This window comes from Pseudorasbora parva, chromosome 1 (assembly GCF_024679245.1).
Source record: "Pseudorasbora parva isolate DD20220531a chromosome 1, ASM2467924v1, whole genome shotgun sequence".
In the NCBI taxonomy this organism is placed as follows: domain Eukaryota; kingdom Metazoa; phylum Chordata; class Actinopteri; order Cypriniformes; family Gobionidae; genus Pseudorasbora; species Pseudorasbora parva.
Genome location: NC_090172.1, coordinates 65,845,433 through 65,860,640, shown reverse-complemented (window position 1 = coordinate 65,860,640; position 15,208 = coordinate 65,845,433). Strand labels below are relative to the sequence as shown.

The window sequence follows — 15,208 nt, the reverse complement described above, 5'->3', positions numbered from 1 at the left end:
TTATATCACATTCAAGATACATATTTGATGTAGTCACTTATCGTTTGAGCTACAGGAAAGCTGTACAGACAGTGTGAGGTATTATCAGTGGGTTTAATTCAGCAGGTGAAATAAAGTTTCCTAATGTTTGAATTCTAGATATTTTTCTCATCCTTCTCCGTAGGGTTTGACAGGTAACCGCATTAAGCATCAGTGTCTCGGATCAGTATTTGACATCCTCCTTCTGAGAACGTGAGTCTTAAATTAAATTATTAATTTCTGAGCCATGGTTTGCTTAGGTAGATTTTTGTTTTTAATTCGTTTTTTTTTATTTTTATATATTGGCATCATGGATTCACTAACTTAAAATCCTTTACTTTTCTCACATTGATGAGATTTTACTGTAAAAAAAAATTGCATGATTTATCATAACATTTTGTTTCTTTTGTCAAATCAATGTATGATTCAGATAACTATTCTGCTGATCTCCTCCTTTGTATTAACAAATTAATTGTATTAACATTTTTAATGTCAATTAACTTTTTACGGCTTACTTACCTTTTCAAGTTAAATCAACAATATATTTTTACAGTTTCTTTACTTTGTCATTGTGCAATGATCCTTGCAGCAAAGCAGAACAAATAATGTAACATTCAATAACAATAACTGCACACAGTAAATGATTACAGCACTGTATAATTAATGAATTAACATTGGAATCAGTTTTTTAAATGCTTAATGTCTAATAGGTAAAATGGATCAACCAGACAATATTGCCCAGCAGTAAGTATTTCTTGTTCAAAGCTCAGACTTTATCTTTATTATTTTTAACTAATTATTATCAACATAAGTAGACTGTTTACAGTAAGACAAGCCTTAAGATATAGTCCCATATTCAAATGCATGTTTGAGCAGTTTTATCTCAAAGCGAGATACCATCTTAAAATATGTCAGTGCCATTGTTTGTCTCAGGATACACACACACACACACACACACACACACACACACACACACACACACACACACACACACACACACACACACCCCAATAATGAAGTCACGGTTATAAAAACTACTTAAATGCCTAAATGAACTAAAGCTGAATCTTGGAGTATTCCAAGCCCTGTCTGTGAAACTAGACCTTCAACATTTCAAAATCAAAAGTTACCTATTAACTATTGATGATGAAGTAAACAATAAATAATTACATTTTTTTTTAACACAGTCTCTGCGCGCATTTCACCACTGGTGTAACGTAAGCAGTGATGTGCATCTGAGACGGAGAGATGTTAGCAAGAGAAGGACATAAAAAACTGAGCTGGAGCACAACCGTTATTAGCCAATGAATGAACTAATGTTAACAAAGGAGACATTATTGTAAAGTTATAGCTTAGTGTCTCTGTCAGTTTGCTATATTGGAAAAGTACAGCATGACTGTTAGGTTCTGTGCTAGAAAATACGAAAGGGTCCAAGAGCGAATATATCATGGAAAACACAAGGGTGCAGATACAGCAGAAACTAGGCAGAGAAGATACTCAAGGAAGAAGCAGAAATCCAGCAGATGGGCAGCGGCCAGGCTTGGCAATGCAGGGACGCAATGGGCAGCAGAAGATCCCGAGAAGACCCACAGGAAACCAAGAAAACCTCCACAAAACACAGAAAGCGAGAGCTCGAACAAACACACAGGTGAGCCTGCAATGATATGACTAACAGGGCATGTTAACACAGACCATAAATAGGATGCTACATTAGAAACAGCTGACACACACACACACACACGTAAGGTCCATCCGTTAGTCCAAGGATGGAATCTAATGGCCTGGTCAAAGGACTTCTGAGTGTAAGACTTTTCAGCATTTCTGTTAAAAGCACTTAATTTATTCATATCAAATTTTACTCTATTAATCATTTTGATCTGACTCCAATTCTGTGACCTCGTTCAATTTCTTACGTTTGTATCTTAAAGGTGGGGTTAGTGATATCTGGTAACCGTTGTTGATATTTCAAATCACCAAAACAAACACACTCCTACCTTCAAAAAGGGTCTCGCCCTATTTAGATAGCTCTGCCCCACACATACGTAACCCAGAGGCATCAACGACTATGGCAGAATCTGTGCGTATCTAATCCAGGTCGAATATTCAATGAAAAAGTCACCCCTTCTATCACAAAAACACGAACCATTCCTGTGAACAACTCGATAGTACACGAGCCGACAGTTCAACTAACAACATATTACAATTATGACAAGATTAGAGATGGCGATCAAACTGTTCTCATGAACAACTCTATAGAACACAAGCACAACAGTCCAGCAAACTATTTATATAAAAGAAAATATGGATATTTATTTCAATAGGATACACATAATACACTCATACACAAAATATGCTAGATTTAAATGTAATTGCTCTTTCCCTCATATGAATGTGGTTCTCCATTTGTCTGTCTAACCTTTTCTTCTCAGCTGCAGCAGTGCTGTTTCCTCAGTTTCTCTGGCTAATTTCACCACTGCCGCAGAGGAGCTCAGATTCTCTGGCTAATTTTACCACTGCCGCTGCAGTGCTGTTCCCTCTGCTCCCGCAGGAGCTCAGTTTCTCTAGCTAACTTTTTCTCCACTGCCGCAGCAGTGCTGTTCCCTCTGCTCCCGCAGGAGCTCAGTTTCTCTGGCTAACCTTTTCTCCACTGCCGCAGCAGTGCTGTTTCCTCTGCTCCCGCAGGAGCTCAGTTTCTCTGGCTAACCTTTTCTCCACTGCCGCTGCAGTGCTGTTCCCTCTGCTCCCGCAGGAGCTCAGATTCTCTGGCTAATTTCTCCACTGCCGCGGCAGTGCTGTTTCCTCTGCTCCCGCAGGAGCTCAGTTTCTCTGGCTAATTTCTCCACTGCCGCGGCAGTGCTGTTTCCTCTGCTCCCGCAGGAGCTCAGTTTCTCTGGCTAACCTTTTCTCCACAGCTGCAGCAGTGCTGTTCCCTCTCAGAAGAGCCTTCCCGATCGGTCGTTCCAAAACAAGGTTGCTCCCAGTCAATCAGCCAGTAGGGCCCATACGCTCAAGGCCGTGACCTGCTCCCATCAGAGCCAGCATGGGCTCTCCTGGTCAAGTAACCAAGCTTAGCAAAACGCCAGCCCACCAATTATCTGCGTATTTGGGGGAGATTTCTGGTGGCTGTCCTCTGCTTCTTGCATTTTTTGGGGGGAACTCTGGGTTCGGGCCGAATTCCGAGCCCGTAGCCCTCCCCCGGACAGCACGCCAAATACGCATTATATTTACTCTATTTAATTTGATGTAAGTGTGAACTAATGAAGTGAGGTTTTTATTAACAAAATTGCGGGAGAAGCACGTGCAGATAATTAAACCTAATTAAACACAAGTGGAGCACATCAATCTAATCAACAATAAGAGTGATATATATATTGGGGCGGCAGTGGCTCAGTGGTTCATGTAGGTTGTCTACAAACCAGAAGGTTGGTGGTTCAATCCCCAGTTCCACCTGACCAAGTGTCGAAGTGTCCATGAGCAAGACACCTAACCCCAGCTGCTCCCGACGAGCTGGATGGCGCCTTACATGGCTGACATCGCCGTCGGTGTGTGAATGAGGGAGTGAATGGGTGAATGTGAGGCAAAATGTAAAGCGCTTTGGATAAAAGCGCTATATAAATGCAGTCCATTTACCATTTACCATATTGTATATATACAGCAGATTTACCTTCTTTCGTTGACCATTTTCATTTTAGCACTCCTCCACGACCCCATCTCCGCACTTGATTCTAACAAATTCTTATTAGATGTCAACACAATCTATAATACACTCCAGTCCAGTTCTAGAGTATCTCTATCACGGGGTGGTACTCTGGTTCGGGCCAAATTCCGAGCCCGGAGCCCTCCCACGGACAGCATGCCAAATACGCATAATCTTTACTCTATTTAATTTGATGTAAGTGTGAACTAGTGAAACACTAATATGTAATCAAGAAAACACACACGCTCAGAATACGTACATTGGTAAAATACATAAGTCAAATCGCTGTCATATTTTTACATGTAGGTCTGTCAAACACATCACACATTAGGCTTATTTTAGGCCTATGTTAGTTGTTAGGCTTATGTGTGTGTTATATAATCTCCATTGCCCACATGATATCATCGCTCCGCCACAGCCAATCAGATTCAAAATTAAGCCGCTTTCATAAAGCTGTAACTTCTTTTGCTGTAGTTAGTTATTTTATTATTATTTTTAAATGTACCTTTATTACAGTCTCATTGAGATTAAAATCTCTTTTACAAGAGAAACCTGGCCACGGTAGCAGCCATACAGTTAGACAACATATTTCAATACAACAGATACAAAATAAAAAAGAAATATTAGAACATATCCTCTCAGCAAAAACAACCATAAGCCTTCTTTACCACTGTCTTTATGATGTCTTTACATTCACCAATAGACACCAATTTCTCTCATTTAAAATAATTTTGCAAATTATATTAATTATATTAATTTCCATAATAGGAAAATGCTGTTTAGTGTATTGTACTAACACATCTGAAAACATGCTGAAATGTTTGCAAAAACTGCACATTTGATGATCTGCCGTGATATTAGCACTGAGTTTTGAAAATGTCCCTTGCTTGTGAAAATAGTACCAAAGTGAATAAAAAACAAAACAAAACAAAAAACTGTAGGCTAATTCAAGCTCTTGTCACGGTTCATGAATCCGCTGTCTCTCTCTCGTCTTGTGAACTGTCTGTGGGCGTGGTCACTGATCAGCAGTGCCAGCTGGTTATCATCATTGTGTGTCTTTATATGTTCAGTAACTGGTGTCTCATGTTGTCAGATCGTTGTGGTTCCTGTATGTGTGTGTTCCTTCTGTTCCCGCTGTTTCTGGTCTCTGGAGTTGCCCGTTCTATGTTGTGTGCTGTCATCTGGTTTGATCCACTCAGCACCAGGATTGATTCGAGCACTTTCACTGGATCACTCACGGGATTGGAGCACCTTCACCACACTGTCCACTGAGGTCCCTGCGTTCATCGTCATCGTCTTGTGACCATCTGACCCTGTGTTCTTCAGGCCTTTGCCAAACTAATAAAGAGCGTTTTGCATTTGCATCTACTGTCTGTGCATCATTACAGAACGATCTGACCATCTATGGATGCAGAAAGCACTACGATTTGGGGCAAGTTCCCTCCCGTAGCATTGCGAGGATGGACCAGCAAGAGGAGGGTCTTCAGCCTTCGAGCGGTTGTAGGGAGCGTCCGTCTTCACAAAATTGGATTTACGTAATGCCTATCATTTAGTCCGCATAAGGAAGGGAGATGAGTGGAAGAGCACATTTAATACCCCTAGGGGGCACTTTGAATACTTGGTCATGCCTTTCGGGCTTTCCAACTCCCCAGCGGACTTCCAAGCACTCGTCAATGAAGTGCTGAGAGATATGTTCGACCAGTTCATATATGTCTACCTGGGCGACATATAGATTTTTTCTTCTTCTCTCCAGGATCATGTTCAGCATGTCAGACGAGTGCTTCAGATGTTGTTAGCGAATGGGCTTTTTGTCAAGGCGGAAGAATGCGTTTTTCATGCACAGTCTGTTCCTTTCCTAGGGTACATCGTCTCGTCTGAGGGAGTGCACATGGATCCTGACAAGGTTAAGGCTGTGATAGATTGGCCAAGCCCAGATTCCCGTAAGGCCCTAAGGCGGTTTCTGGGATTCGCCAATTTCTATCAGTGATTTATTCGCAACTACAGCCAACTAGCCGCACCTCTGACAGCCTTGACCTCAACCTAAAGAGCAGCTTCGTTTCGGCACCCATCCTCATGGCCCCTGACCCATCACCTCAGTTCGTGGTAGAGGTCGACGCATCAGAGGTGGGGTTAGGCACAGTTCTTTCCCAACGCTCTTCCACTGATGACAAGAAGCACCCGTGCACGTTTTTTCCCCACAGTTTATCTCCTGCCGAACACAATTATGACATTGGTAAAAGAGAGTTGTTGGCTGTCAAATTAGCACTGGAGGAGTGGCGTCACTGGTTGGAAGGGTCTGTATTTATATAGCGCTTTCAACAGACCCATGGTCATCCAAAGTGCTTTACATCTTGCCTCGCATTCACCAATTAATTTGCTCATTCATTCATACACCGACGGCGATTCTGAGGGCTGGCTTTTAGGTGGTAGGCATCACTAGGCCTCAATAAAGGCAAATCTAAGTGCTCTGGCAGTCAGCAATATTGCTATCGAGTGGCCTCCCTTAGGCCTCCTTGAAACTTGTTATCAGGTAGTAGGCCTCTCTGGGACCCCTTGAAGGCAAAGTTCCCAAGATTAGGTCTTCTTTACCAGTTCTTTGTAGAATAAAACCTTTGGTAGTTTGGCCTACAGCTGGGGGTTACCCACCACCCCCTCGCGTGGCCTCCCTGTTAGATCAGTCCATAGGCCTGTCTGGCCTCCTGAGCACTTCTGGAGTGCTCGGTAGATCCTAAGATTGAGCAGGTGAACTCCCCTCGTTAGCAAGGGTTAGGAAAGCGCTATGCTGAGTACTGCTCTCTAGGATACCCGTCTCTGAGATCCGGTCTGAGAAGGATACTGCCAGTTCGCAATCCCTTAGGCCTCCCTGGTAGCATGCGGGAAAGGTTTTTTTCGAATAGTGACTGTCTGGGGTGCCCTTGGGCCCCCTGGCCACATTCCCTTAAAGGGACCCCTTCTGTTTAAGAAGTTGTTCCCAGGCCTTTGAGCAGTCTGGGTAGGACCTCATGCTTATGCATTAAGGTTTCTGTTGAGGCTTATAGCTTGGGCTATGACCGTAGGGAGTGCTGTCACTGACAGCCCAGTGTAACCAGAGAAGAAGTGGTGTAGGCTTTTCAAGTTTAATTTGCTTGTCCTGACAGTTATCACTGCCAGTGGAAATGGACTCCCCTCAGCATGCCGGGGTTGGTATATCGTTCCCCAAAGCGTTCTAGGACGCAGTGCGAGTTCCCTTTCGAAAGGGAACGTCTCAGGTTACGTATGTAACCTATGTTGGCAACGAGACAGAGATTGAGAACATAGGTTACATATGTAACCTGAGACTTTTATGAAGTCACCTTATGTGATGTTCTCTCAAAATATTCTTTTATTTCGAATTCAGCATTCAAGATGACTTTGGGAAATGGGTGAATGCAAACAGAAAACTATTAAGCATTGCTATATTCTGAACTTTTCTGAGTTATAAAGGGATAATATGTGAATAGTACAGATTACTAGATTTTTACAGTTAAGACATTAAGTAAAGTTAGATAAAACGTAATAGTTAGAATCACAGTTGGAATTTACAGTGTGCAAGCACTTCAGTCAAATGTCTCTTTCTCTAAACAGATTTCGTTTTCAGTGCTGTTAAACTGTGAATACTGTAGATAAATACTGCCTCTGCTATGGCCCTCTGCCCCAAGTGAGTTTCTCACCTCTGTTGTAAGTGAAAGAGAAAGAGAAAGAAAAAGAAGAAGAGGCAGGGAGTGTTGTTTTTAAGCTTAATTTGGGATAACTTTAAAATATTTAGTCTAACATCTTGTTTGTCTTTTATTTGTGTTACGCAAGTTTTAACATACTGTTGAATTTTTGAGCATGTCATTGTCAGGTGTAATTTAGTTCTTATTGCTTCGCTGTAAAAACACAAGCATTTTTTACACACTGAGCTGCATCCGGTCGTGACTGCAAGAGAAATGCAGATAAAGAGACAATCCATCCGTTTTGAGACCGCGCTCTGAGTGAACAGGAAGTCACAGAGTGTTTCTGTATCAGCACATGCAGGTCAAGCTTTAACTCACATCTCCGGTCGAGCTGGTTTCATCACATCGTTTATTGGGACGCATCGCTTCAGTCAGAACAGCAGAAAGGTTGGGGTGATGCGATGATGTTGATGTGTTTTTGGTGCTTTAATGTGTAGTTTGAATTATTAAGATGCAATTAGAGGGGGTTATACAGTAGTTATAACGTGAATATGAAAATGTATTCAAAAAATTGTTTTTATTTAAGACTTTGTTTGGGATAACTAAAAAAATTTAATTATTGTGATATTCATAGTGTATGTGTGTTATTTATTTATTTATTTATTTATTTATTTATCAAGTTTTAATGAAACAAAAAAATGGGAGTAAAGATTTTCCGCCTTTCGAAAAAAAGACAAATTCCTCAAAGGTGTCATAAACTGGCCTTTTGATTTTTTTTATACTGTTGTCTGAGGTCAACTAATGACGTTTGTATGGTTTTTATATTCAAAAACATAACTAATAAGTAATATGCTATTTTCTACACTGGTTTTGAGGCTCTCTCCAAAACGCTGCTTTTGGTGGGTGTGACGCACTGAAGACATGGAAGTAAATGCCCATGGCTAGGATTGGATAAGATTAGCATATTTAATGAGCTTCAGGTCCCCTGTCAATTCACAAAGGAGAGGAGAGATTGAAGGAAAAGCGGCAACCGGAATGATTCTCTTGATCTCAGGGCTTGTAAACGTCTTTATCAAACAAACACAATCCCTGCATCCCAATTTGCAAACTATCCATCCTAAATAGTATTCGAAAATAGAATTAGCATGTCCCAAATCAACAATAGTATGTTGAAAAGAGTATTCCGAATTTGAAGTATGGATTGATGGGCACTCTTTTGCCCACAACCCATTGCGAGTTGGACGAGGATTCGATTAGTACTACAAACGAGGATACAAAGTGTTAAAAAACTACAAACATGACGAATGAGCGAGTTCGACGGTTAAGAAGAGAAGTTTAGAAAAAGGGGTTTGAGTGACCAACTATCAATATTTAACCTGACAAAAATATATTTATTCAGTGTTGTCCACATTATATTTCACCTGCAGCAGCATTGTGAACTTTTTTAATGACCCATTTGGCCAGTAACTTTTAAATGCATCATTATATTTAAACTGCAAACACATGAGGAGAGTCTCTGACCCACAAAGACTCACACATGGCAGATCGACGAGCGGCTACATTTCTCTCCGATACGGTAGGAGATTAATCTAAACGTGGAGGATTTAAACTGTGACGAATCTGACGATGATTGATAGGGCAGTTAAGTGGTGACGGGATGCACGTAACTAAGCGACAGAGTCTGTTAAAGATGACGAAGTAGTCCCGAAGCTTGCATACTTTTCTCCTACACACTCAAAAGTATATACCCTTTCTTCACAAAAAGAGAACATACTTTTAGGACGTAGTATAAGTAGGCGAATTGGGACGCAGCAAATGATTTATTTCTCATTGACCCACGATTGATTGGACTATTATTTTTATATTACACATAGCCTGCACGATCGTTCGATATAAGCGCGAACCGCACGCACAGTGCCAATGTTTTGTTAGACACGGTTACACATAAGCAAAATGATTACTATTACATATAAAACATGTTTACTCAAATAAGTGTGTTGCACCATTCCTGTCAGATCCAAATCCAGCATCGACCGGAGATTTGTTTACAAACGATCCCGCAGTGAACTGAAGTGAACATGTCTTCCCCATGTGAGCTGGAACTTCATTAAAACTAAAGTTCAACCACTCATTCCTAATATTAGGATCAGAAGGAAGCTTATGCAGTGACTGTGTTCTTCCACAACCAGGAATAGCGCAATATCTTAATATTCCTCGGCATATTTATTGTGTTGGCTAGCTCGCACGAGCTGATCACCTCCATGAGAGGGTGGGTAGGGCTACTGGATTAGACGCGCTGTAGAGGTGTGTGTTTCGTCACCGATGTCAGTATGAAGCACAGGATCAGCTGAGCCTGGTGTCTATAAAATATTTTCTTTGACTAACAAGGACGTTTTCAGCTCTGAAACGTACAGGATATTCTTATATTACCAGGACCTTTTATATATCAAAAGCTCAAGGGAAAGTTGATTTCTCAATTCATCACCAATCTAAACAAAACATGCTGAACATATAAAATGCGATGGCATCTGTTTGATGGAGGGATTCTGGTGTGGTCTGGACAAAGCTCTCTGCTTCGTCATGCCTTGTGCCGATCCCTGCTGGACCCTGGGTAGTTACATCAACTTCACGCTGTGGATGATCGGATCTGTGTTCACTGTTGGCAAAGCAGAGGATGACAACAGCCTCATCCAGCCTCACCTCACAGATGTCTCGCAATCATACCTGCCCATCAACACCCTGCTCCATGGAGACAACAATGCCTAAGCCCCCCACAGATGGAGAACATCTGCCCTCCGCTAGTACGGAGCCTGTGATGACGGTGCCCACTAAAGCCCCGGAGCCGAAGTTCCTATGTGAGTCTGACCAGGGATGTGACAACCCGGGGATTTTGGTGGAGATCGACTCTGAGGAGGACTGGGTAACAGTCTGAGACACTGTAACGCTGCCTCCCACCCTGATCCATTTTCACTTTTTCTTCATCACTAATTTCAGCTTTGACTTGAATCTTTGTCTCACATAAACTGTGATCTGTTATCAGTTGTCCCACCCAACCATCCTCCCTCTCCCACCTCCACTAACTATTTCCCTCATTGCTCCGGCTTCACACTCCCTCCCTCATCTGCTTATTTTGATCTTGTTACAGCGCACGGTCACGTCTACTCTGAGAGGCACTATGTCACAGTCTGTTTTAGTTTTGATGGACATTCAGTTTGTTGTCGTTAAACAGATGTGTTCCTTTTTTCTAATTTCCTGCCATAATCTTTCACCATGGACACTAACCTCATTCATTGTTTTAGTTAACCTTCTGTGTAGAGTCTGACAGTAGAGTGTGGAGCTAGCAACGGCAAGGTCATGGGTTCGATTCCCAGGGAAAGCAAGAACTGACAATAATGTAAAAAATATACCTTGAATGCAATGTAAGACGCATTGGATAAAAAGCATTAAATGCATACATTTAAATGTAAATAATACTATATTGTGATTTTTATCAGTGATAAGACTTCAGTGAATGAGGCCGCTTTGACGCGTTTGAGGCTTTTATCCATTGTACCAAAAAACAGCTAATTACTCGAGCTTGTACTTGTGCTTTGGTTTCTTATCAAATATTTTAGCAGCAGATCCTTTAAGTCCTGTAATTTGCTGAGTGGGGCCTCCATGGATCGGACTTGTTTGCTCAGCACATCCCACAGATGCTCGATTGGATTGAGATCTAGGGAATCTGGAGGCCGAATCAATGCCTCAAACTGGTTGTTGTGCTCCTCAAACCATTCCTGAAGCATTTGTGCTTCGTGTCAGGAGCATTATCCTGCTGGAAGAGCCACAGCCACCAGAATACCGTTTCCATGAAAGGCTGAACATGGTCTCAGCAATGCTTAGGTAGGTGGAGCGTGTCAAAGTAACATCCACATGGATGGAGGACCCAAGGTTTCCCAGCAGAACATTGGCCAAAGCACCACACTGCGTCCGCCGGCTCGTCTTCTTCCCATAATGCATCCTGGAGCCATGTGTTCCCCAGGTAAGGCCACACACACACACACCCGGCCATCCACGTGATGTAAAAGAAAACGTGATTCCTCAGACCAGGCCACCTTCTTCCGTTGCTCCGTTGTCCAGTTCTGATGCTCACGTGCCACTGTTGGTGCTTTCGGCAGGGTCAGGGGTCAGAGGTCACCCTGACTGGTCTGCGGTTATGCTGCCCCATATGCAACACACTGAGATGCTCTGTGTATTCTGACAGCTTTCCCTCAGAACCAGCATTAACTTCTGGAGCAGTTTGAGCTCCAGTAGCTCGTCTGTTTGATCGGACCACACGGGCCAGCCTTCGCTCCCCACGTGCATCAATGAGCCTTGGCCGCCCATGACCCTGTGGCCGGTTCTCCACTGTTCCTCTTGGAGCACTTTTGATAGATACTGACCACTGCAGACTGGGAACAGCCCACAAGAGCTGCAGTTTTGGAGATGCTCTGACCCAGTCGTCTAGCCGTCACAATTTGGCCCTTGTCAAACTCGCTCAAATCCTTACGCTTGCCCATTTTTCCTGCTTCTAACACATCAACTTTGAGGACAAAATGTCCACTAGCTGCCCAATATATCCCACCCACTAACAGGAGCCGTGATGAAGAGATCATCAGTGTTATTCACTTCACCTGGTCATAATGTTATGCCTGATCAGTGTATATAAAAATGAAATAAACCACAGCTCTTCTTTTCTCCCCAATCACCCATCTATTTTGTTTATATCTGTATAATCTTTACCAAAAAAAAAATATATATATATATAACTTTTTTACGTTTTATTAATCGTAGCAACAATGGCAGCATTCGTTGATCCCCGCCGGCGCGACTGTATGGAGCAACCTCCCGACAATGAGTAAGAGAATGTTTTTATGCATACTTCCTTTATTCAGATAATTAATGAGTGTTTTTTTTTTATTTTATTTATTAATTTAGCAGTATTAATAAGAATAACATTTTAAGCCGAATACACATTTATTTAGCATAAATTATTAACATTTCAAGAACCTTGGTTTTATGCTACATTAATAAACACATTTTACAGTTATAATTATACTGTAAATTCGAATAAAATATTTTTTCTCTCTAGATTTTCTTTTAAATCTCTTGAAAGGGATTTGGATAAACTCTTTAAGAATGAATATCCTCAAACCCAGCAGTGCATGGACAGACTGAAAACCTTTGCAGAAGATTTCAGAGGTGCCGCTGCAGGCTCTCGGATTGGAACCAATGCAGGAATAACTGGAGGGGTCATGATGGGTTTGGGAATCGCTCTTGCTCCGTTTACTCTGGGAGCTTCTGTCGTTGTTGCCGGAGCTGGAGCAACAGTGGCCACAAGCGGTGTGATTGCTAGAGGAGTCTGGAACAAAAAGAAATCAAGCAAAGAAGACTTTGAAGCTGAACTGGAGGAATTTCAGAGTCAAATATTCTGTATGAATGGCAAGATGAAAGCCATTAATCGGCTTATTGAGGAAATTTTGAGAGACATTAATAACCCAAAGCAGGTCAGTTTAGGTAAATATTTTGACTCCGCCTATGAATTATCACGCTTCATACGGATATATGATGCTGGTGGATTGGCTGCGAAGATCTCTGAAACTATGTGTTTGACTGGAACACTTACAGGAATCGTTGCTCGGGTCCAATCTGGGCTTGACAGACTCTTAACCAGCAGTGATACCAAAGAGCTCGATGACATGAAGGAGAAAATTCAAATGTTACAAAACATTGTGAATGAAATTAATGAAACAAAAGAAAGAATGTCAACCTGACAAATTAAAATAACATCACTGTTAAAAATGTCAGTGTAAAATGACATTATTCCAAGTTAATAATTGCTTTACTTTCACGGTAATTTCACAATAGGACTTTGGTATCTAACTGCACTAAAAATACTGATGTAGGAGTTTCATAGTTTTACTGTAAGTTTACCGCAAACACAAATGACTGTAAACAAACAACATCATACTGTATTTATACAGTTCATATGTACTATGACATACCCAGCATGCAGTGCGGCATGAATAGATTATACTGTGATTATTCTTGATTTGGTTTATCTGTCCTGATGTACTTTTTTTTGTCCTTTGCTTTTGGCAGGTTGTGTTGTTGTATAAGTGTTTTTATTATTTGTTGAGTGTCCCCATTGTTGTGTTTTGTATGTCGAGTATTAATATCAGTGCATCATTAGGTGATGTTTATAAGATGCTGTCATATTTCATAGATGTATCACATCCATTGATTTGTTATTGTAAAGGATCCGTTTGTAAACAGTTCTGAATTTGAAATGTTATATGTAAATATTCATGCTTAATTTGATCAAATAAAATCTTCATATTCATTCTAAGATTAGTATGGCTAAACCATTTCATATTCTAGCTTTTATTTGACAGATTTATGAATTGGAAATTTGAAATTTTGATGTGAATACAGAGGATCCAAGATGGTCTGTGCACATTGCATTCATTGGTTTTTCAATTTAATATTGAACGTAGAAAATATAGAAAACGGCTCATTTCTTCTGCAGGCATGAAACTAATCTTTCCTCTTTTTGGTCAACCAAAGATCAATCACGTTCAGTTCTTTCAGAATAACAGTCCTCCGCTGCAGATCTTAAAGTGTTTATTACAGATAATCTCTCTCATCAAACAACCAGACTAAGCAATGCTTTGACTCACCACTGGAAAGGGTTTCTTCTCTATAGGCATGGGTTTGACAAGATCACGTCATAGTGAAAGTGAATCTAAACATATGTAAAGATGCCAACACTGAATCAAATGTACTTTGTTAATGAGCATAACTAGTTTACTCAACTATTTTTTCAAAGGAGACTGTATTTTAAATGTAATCTAACAGGATTGTATATTCCTCACTTACTTTCTATGCTTTAAAGCTTGATTGGGTTTCTGAGGTTTGAATGCAGGCCAGTATATATTTTATATACAGATGTCAAAAACACACACTTACATAAGGTAAAAGTACTTCATGTCTGAAAACAAACCATGAGGAAAAGAAACCAGCATAAGTCAACCCCATCAATAACCATTCAGTGAAGAAACACTATAACACCACACCTGAACAGCAAATAAACCTGTACACACAAGGAATCTACCGGATCACATCATTTTCGGTTCTTCCCAACACAACTGAAAGTGAAAGAGTGTGCTGACAGTTAATATCACGCAGGGAGCAAACTAAGAAGGTGAAACTATAAGTAGTTTGCTCATAACAGATTTTCCTGCATGCAAAGTTGTCTAAATTTTGAATTAGGGCATATTGATTTATTAGGCATAACTTAATAATAGTTTCAGATCTCTATATGTAAATAAAGAATAGCTCGCACTTCGTGTTCTTTCAAATCACGTGACAAACTGAAGAGGATTTATATTATGCCCAGTGGAAAACCCAGGGCATGACAGACGTCATCGTCTCAAAACATTTAATGAAACTCCCATGAGGCTTTCACACACATGACTCTAGAAGAGGTTTGCTGTAACAACTCCACAACAATATGGCCTTGAAAAGTGTAAGTATAATAAATAAAGGCTTTTAAATAAGAAAAGCTTTTTAGAATACCCTTTTAAAACAAGCAAAACATTTTTTTATTTATGTAAAATAAAGTATCGTAGTCTTAATGATCTGGTTTATTAATCATTTTGTCTTCTTATGCTTGTTAGTTAAGCAGAAGTTTAATGTCTTTTTCAAACTACAGACAGAGACGCTGCATAGTGAAAAACATCAAGAGTGAATTTTGAACATGGAAGCATCTGGAAACCTGCTGTCATCAAGACTGCTTTCCCTG

General features: G+C 40.8%; 1 long non-coding RNA gene across 1 annotated transcript; it reads left to right on the top strand.

The window, feature by feature from the left end:
* Positions 1–7,615: 7,615 nt before the first annotated feature.
* Positions 7,616–13,707, top strand: LOC137088168 (uncharacterized). Its single transcript, XR_010907547.1, has 3 exons — positions 7,616–7,836; positions 12,199–12,262; positions 12,497–13,707. It is a non-coding gene; the product is annotated as an uncharacterized lncRNA (long non-coding RNA).
* Positions 13,708–15,208: the final 1,501 nt, after the last annotated feature.